The following is a 6811-nucleotide window of genomic DNA, read 5'->3' on the forward strand; positions in this document are numbered from 1 at the left end:
ACAACCCCCACCCCCATCCCCAGCCAGTGGGGATAGGAGGGGACAAGTAGACTGAGGGCAGGCCACTCCTTCTTTCTTTCAGGTGCTCTCTCAGGTGGCAGGTGGGAGGGTGGGATCTCTCCTGTCTGTGTCTGGGGCTTGTTCTTTCACTCCTCTCCTTCCTCCTCTCTCCCCTCTCCTCCTCTCCCCTCTTCCCTCTCTCCTCTCTCCCATGGTTTTTTGAGCTCCTCTGAAATGGCCATCTTCAGTCGCGAACTCTTGCAAGGTCCCCGTGGGACCTCGAAGCTTTCCAGTGATAGTGTGTGCATTTTGAGACTGTAATACCTGAACCTTCCCTTTCCCTCATAAAAGCTACCTGGATTTACAAAAGTGTTCTGCCGCGAGGATTCTTTCAGCGTTGAGAAGCAAAAACCGAGGTAAACCCATCCCAGAAACATAACAATGCTATCTAGACACCATTAGAGATGGGGAGGGGGGGAACCTGCTGTCAACAAAGCTAATTAAACGTCTGTGTAAATTTAAAACAGGGAAATACTTTGTTTTCTTGATAGTGTAAACATTCTTTTTTTTTTTTTAATTATTTTATTGGGGGCTCGTACAATTCTTATCACAGTCCATACATACACATCCATTTTGTCAAGCACATATATACATTTGTTGCCCTCATCATTCTCAAAACATTTGCCTTCTACTTTAGCCCTTAATATCAGTTGCTCATTTTCCCCCTTCTTCCCCACTCCCCCCTCCCTCATGAACCCTTCATAATTCATAAATTATTATAGTTTTGTCATAAATTACACTGTCCAACGTCTCCCTCTGCCCTCTTCTCTGCAGTCCATCCCCCAGGGAGGAGGCTATACTTAGATTCTTGTAATTGGTTCCCCCTTTCTACCCACATTCCCTTCACCCTCCAGGCATCGCCCCTCTCACCACTGGTCCTGAAGGAGTCATCTATCCTGGGTTCCCTGTGTTTCCAGTTGCTATCTGTACAATGTACATCCTCTGGTCCAGCCAGATTTGCAAGGCAGAATTGGGATCGTGATAGTGGCGGGAAGGAAGCTGTAAACATTCTTTGAGCTAAGCTAAAACCATGTGGGGGAGAGGGGGGACATGCTACTTTATTATTTAAAAACAAACAAACAAACATGCTACTTTAGCATTTACTGGTGTACCAAGACTATCGAGAGTCTGCTCAGGACTCCGTTGACTAAGTATTTTGAGTGTGTCGGCCGTTCCGATTGCTGGTGGTGCAGCACAGCTCCCGTCACTGTTTTTCACATTGTGCCTTTTGACACTTTAACTCTGTGCCGGTGAGTTTACTTGCATGCTTGTGCTTGACTTCTTGGGATGGGCAGCTGCGAAGGCCACCATGGTAAGCATTTGAGAATTCTTAAATAGGAGAAAAGTCGTAGCCGGGCTTCCCCCACGAGGACCCCCAAGCGGGGCTGAGATGCTCCTGTTTTCTCCTTTTCATTGCAGGCATTGTGGGCCTTGTGAAGCCTCTCGAAGTTGGGATCTCCAAAAGGTTGAAAAGCTGAAGGAGCAGAGATTTCTTGTCAGACATTTACACCCAGAACTTAAAACCAGCATCAGTCCAGTAGAAATCCCTCCTGAAGCGTCCTAATGCTTAATTAATCAGGAATGTAAACAAGTCATACAGAGACGCCCCTCCCAGCACCGAAGTGCCAGGTGGACACCTTCCGATCTGATGGCAATGACGCGATTCTGATTGCCCCCTCCATTGCAGATGAAGGCACTGGCATGGCTCAGTGCCACCTGGACATCCTGGGCTTTTCCTGGCGGGCCTTCCTGCTGTGTGTAAAACAAGCCCTCCGGAAAACGAGAGGGGGGCTTTCATTACCAGTAGAAGCTGGGAGTGAAGCATGTCCTGTGGACCCAAGAGCCGTGCACCGAGGCCCTTCAGGCTCCAGGGGACAGCGATGCTGGCGGAGGAGCAGCCGCCGAACCAGAAGCCAGAGGCCTTAAGCTTGGGGCTACTGGTGGAGAAGACATGAGCCCCAGGGAGGGTCATCCCGGGTCCCATGGCACCAGAGTGAAGAAACGTTAGCACCCCGACAGCTACAAGGTCTCCCTGAAGAAAGACAAGAGAAACATCTGGTCACGAAAGGAAGCCGGCACCAAGGCCGTTTGCCGATGTTTTCCCAGCAAGTGGACACAGTGAGTTAAGCTGCTCTTTCACCGGATCCTCTCCCATTGCAGGGAAGACAACTACGCTGGGGCATCCCTGTGATGGGCCCTGGGTCGAAGGAGGTCAACAGACATGTTCATTGGCTTTTGCACATGAGACAATCTCAGGTTACATGTCAGAAGGAAGACCCTGGTTACTGCTGTCCGAGGCCTACGAACAGGTAGGAGGAAGCCGCAGTACCTCCGTGGATTTTATAGTCAACGTGAAACAAACCAAATACGATTTCTCAAGACTACAAATTTCAGGGGGCCCAAAGAAAGCCAGTGCGATTCAGACTCATTTGCGTGGAGATGAACCTGACTTTGAACGGACCATGGAGTTACCAGGAGTAAACACTTCTGGAGACTGTTAGGCAAAACCAGCATTTATTGGGGACTAACTTCTGTGGCATGAAAAAGACGGGGCTTTCAGCTCCCAGAAGGAGTCATCGCCTTGGAAACTTACAGGGGCAGTTTGACCCTGCCCTCTGAAGGTGTTGTAAGTCGCATCGACTCCATGGCAGGGATTATTTTTATTTATTTATGTTTTAACATATGTGGCAAGCATCGTGCTAACTACCTCGATTCCATTAACATTGTATTCTCACAACTCTTGAGAAAGGTAATATTAGCATCTCAGTTACAGGAAAGCTAATTAATCCAAGGCTAAAAGCTTAATAAGCTTAGCTTGGCTCCAAAGACTTTATTTGAAACCCTGAGTTCCTTGGGCCTTCTTGAAATGATCACCTTTATGCCACATTGCATGAGAACAAACGCAATACCCAACAGTGCCAGAGACCCACAGACTATAATGTGATGGCTTTTACTACAGGCTCAGGCAAAGGCCCACTGTTGCCAATGCAGGTCATGCAGCCATAGCCCACCACGTCAAACCTACGTGTCCAAAGAGAAGACAAGGAAGAATGGGAAAGTTGGGGGAGATGACTTAGGCAACAAATAACTGGATAACTTACCTCATGAACTTAGAAATGTTTCTAGTCATGGAAAATATTTTACGCCAAAGGGTAGACTGTGAGTCACAGAACTTACTTTGAGCCCCATAGCATACTTTTGTCCACACAAGGGAAGATGCCCCCTTCTCCAGGAGCATGCAGCGCACCCCACACCACATGCGTGACTTTACCCCTCTCCCCCAGGGGCATCTTGTGTGATAAAGAGCCAGCACAATTGTGCAGGGGGGCCCTGCTCTGTTTTAAGTTTACTTAAAAAAAGTAAAAACCAATCCATGTAGCATTGAGCGGATACCAACCCATGGCGCCCCTAGTGGTACAGAGTAGAACTGCACCCCATAGGGTTTTCAGATCTTTCTTCTGCGATGCCTTTGGGTGGATTCAAAAGACCAACCCTTTGGTTAGGAGTGGTAACGTGCACAACCATGTGCATCACCAGGGACTCTGGCCCTTGAAGTCTTAGCACCCGAGAAAAAGATGATGCAATCAGATACCAACAGATCCTCTTCATGTGTGACAAGGTGGTCTAGCAAGATACCCAGGCGCAAAGCCAGCCTCACCCAAGCTGAGACAAGTAAGGCATGACTCCGCTTTCTCTCAGGTAGTAGGTGACCACCCCACTTCCAGGGGACAGGCTGGTTTTGATGTAAGGCTTCACGTTCAGGCCGGCGTCCACTGCCTTCTTGGCTAGCAGTCCTGTGAAACAGAACACACAGCGTGAGTGGCTCTCGGTGCCAGGACGGCCCAGGAGGGAGACACGCTTTTCAGTCTGCTTTTTCCACCTCTGCTGACAAAGTCCCTTCACGCAAGCACTTTCTGCTCCCTGACGGGAATCGAACGCTCCCAGGTCCCAAGTCCTGCACATGTATGCAATGAACGTAAAATGTGTCATGGAAATGAAGAAAGAGATGCACGCAGGCTTTTTTTTTTTTTTAAAGCAAGAGATCGAAGGCTGTCTAGGTTATAGAATGAGGTTTTAATTTTTTAAAGAAAAGTGATCTTTCTAGTTGAGTTTCATTTGTATAAAAACTATAAATGGGAAAGGTCTTTCTAGAAAATATGTTCATCGATACCAGCTGGTGATGAATCTAGTCAGCCTCGCTGGAAAAATCTTGTCCACTGATAATTCTTGAAGCAGAAAATCAGTAGTTCTTGGGCCACTGGTCTCTTGGCGAATACAGACGCTGTGACTGCAACTCCGGTGTCAAGTCTTAGGAAGTATTATGGAAGTTGGAAAAAGTCGGATAGAAATGAGGGACGGGGGTGGGGGGTGGGGGGGCATGCTGGTGATCTGTCTCAAGAAAACTGGTTTGCTCCAGGCAAAGAAAGTGTAGGCAACAACCTATGAACTCCTGGACCAAAAAAGCTTTCCTGGGGTATTTACATGCACCAGAGAACCAACTGTTGACACTGCCTGCTCTGTGCACTGTAGAGACTTCTGGCGACGACAGACATTGGACTTGAAGAGACGTCACACAAGTGAAAACCCTGCATGAAACATTAACTCAACTAGAATTGTATAACAGGGCAGGTCCACTGAGTTTTATCCTCCCAGCACCACAGTGGAGACAGGCCAATGCAAAGCCAGGGTTCAAGTCTATGATGAAAAAGAAAGGGGCAGGCAGGAGGGAGAGAAAAAGCCTTATCAGGGTTTTGTTTTTCCCCCACAGAGAAAGAATAAAGCCCGTGACATGAAAACATGTTTGCTTTCCTCCCAGAGTCCAACACGAGGTTCCTTGCTTCACCAGGAACTGGCTTCCTTTGATTTCCTCTGCTTATATTCGGAGTGAATGCCACAGAGGAAGAATACTATGTGTTACCAGAGCTTTACTTTACATATTTTCACTGGCTAACATTTATTGGGTAGCTCTTTCTGGGCCAGTAAACCTCTGCATCTGGACAAGACAAGGGTTAGGGAGGTCGACTCTGTGCAAGATACAGATAAGCCTCTGGGTCACATCGTGAGAAGGAGTTCATGTACACGCCCATGTGACACTGGGGACAGATTCAAATGCACTTGCCCGCTCCTAACATCACCGAAGGGTTACTGGTGTTTGTACAGCTCGTGATGGCAGCGATGACCACGGAACCGTGAGCAAGTGTGAATTCACTGTTATTGTAGATAAAGGTCTGATGGTCATTGTGACGGTCTGGAGGGACGTGGAATCCTTTAAACCCTTGCTATCGGAAGGAAACAATATATGCAGTTATAAATCCTCACTTCAGAAGAAGAAACACTTGGATAATCATAATTTGAAGGCCTGATTCAGACAAAACACCAGTATTTTGGCTCGTAAGCTCTGAGCTATTACAGAGATATCAAAGTGAAGTTCTCAGCACATTTTAAACCTCTATAGACGGCTTTACTGAGGTTACTGATTCTAACACCATAGACATTTAGGAGACTGTATCATTTTGGCTTGAATCAAATAATCACAATCAATAATGCAAACTAAACACAGCTAATCACAGTCAATAATGCGTAAACTAAACACAGCTGGACATTGCGGACGATGCTGGTGTCCCATGGATGCAGCTCAACGCACATCTTTTCCACCAATTCCAGATATGTTCTCTGAGAATCTAAGGTCCCCAAATCATCTGGACACAGAGGGGACCCGGGCACAAGTCCTATCCCCAACCTATAGCCCTATCAGGGAAATCACACATGCAAAGAATAACAAGCACTAACAGTGTACACTAAGAGTGGATGAAATGCCACCAAAGCCTCTCGGATCAAGTATCTTCTAGGCTCAGAGGAGGGAACGATGACTCTCAGCGGTTATGCAGCAGAGGAGCTGTGATCTCTCGGACCTGAGTCTTTGAGGAGCTGAGAGACTAGGGCACGCACAGACTTGGAAGAGACATTCAGGCAGAGAGTGGGACGCGCATGAACACAAGAACAATAGCCAGAAAAGCTTGGGCGAATCCTAAGAACAAGTTGGCAAGAGTGGTATGAGAAATGGGGAAGGCCAACAAGGTGGGTTGAATTGCGTTTACAGACCATCGCGTGCCTTCAGGAAGCCGCTTGACTCATGGTGGGGAGTCATGAAGGAGAACAGAGAAATGACACCCGGAGTGGCAGGCTACAGGAAGGTCCTGGTCAGCAAATAGTGTGAAAAGAAGACTGGCCACACAGAAACCAGCCATGAGGGTGGGAGGGAGGTGACCCATCAGGGAGGACCTGACCCGGCCTTCCAAATGCCCTACCTTAGCACCAAGACAGCTCTCAAAGTCCTTTTTCATGTCAGACACGGCCACTTTGTCCTGAGGCCTTTTGGGTCCACTGCAGCAGGGTACGACAGTCTTCAAATTTAATTCCACTATCTGTTCACCCAAAAGAGAACAAATGGTGAGATTCACCTTCCACCCACGAAGAAAAAACACTGTCAGAGAAGCTATACCACTACAGTCAAAACCAGCAAGCACAACAATACTCAAAACCCACCTTGAACACTTAAGTGACTGATTTTCCAGGGTCAAGTTGACACTTCAGTAACACAGGACAGGCAAGAAGCCTGCCATCTCTCAAAAAGACCAGGGCGGATGCTGTCGCTTCTGCGCCTAGAACAGCCTTGTGTAGCAGGCCGTACATTCTTTTCAAACATTTAATTTTCAGTTGGGTCTTCTACTGAAATGAAAGTAATGATCCT

At 47.5% G+C, this 6811-nt stretch overlaps 1 long non-coding RNA gene across 1 annotated transcript; it reads right to left on the bottom strand.

The window, feature by feature from the left end:
- Positions 1 to 2998: 2998 nt before the first annotated feature.
- LOC101655646 lies at positions 2999 to 6454 on the bottom strand. Its single transcript, XR_006680495.1, has 3 exons — positions 6369 to 6454; positions 3719 to 3854; positions 2999 to 3081 (listed from the first exon to the last, which is right to left on the bottom strand). It is a non-coding gene; the product is annotated as an uncharacterized LOC101655646 (long non-coding RNA).
- Positions 6455 to 6811: the final 357 nt, after the last annotated feature.

Source organism: Echinops telfairi, unplaced genomic scaffold (assembly GCF_000313985.2).
Source record: "Echinops telfairi isolate 266 unplaced genomic scaffold, ASM31398v2 ScPeMD7_3533;HRSCAF=4204_0, whole genome shotgun sequence".
In the NCBI taxonomy this organism is placed as follows: Eukaryota; Metazoa; Chordata; class Mammalia; order Afrosoricida; family Tenrecidae; genus Echinops; species Echinops telfairi.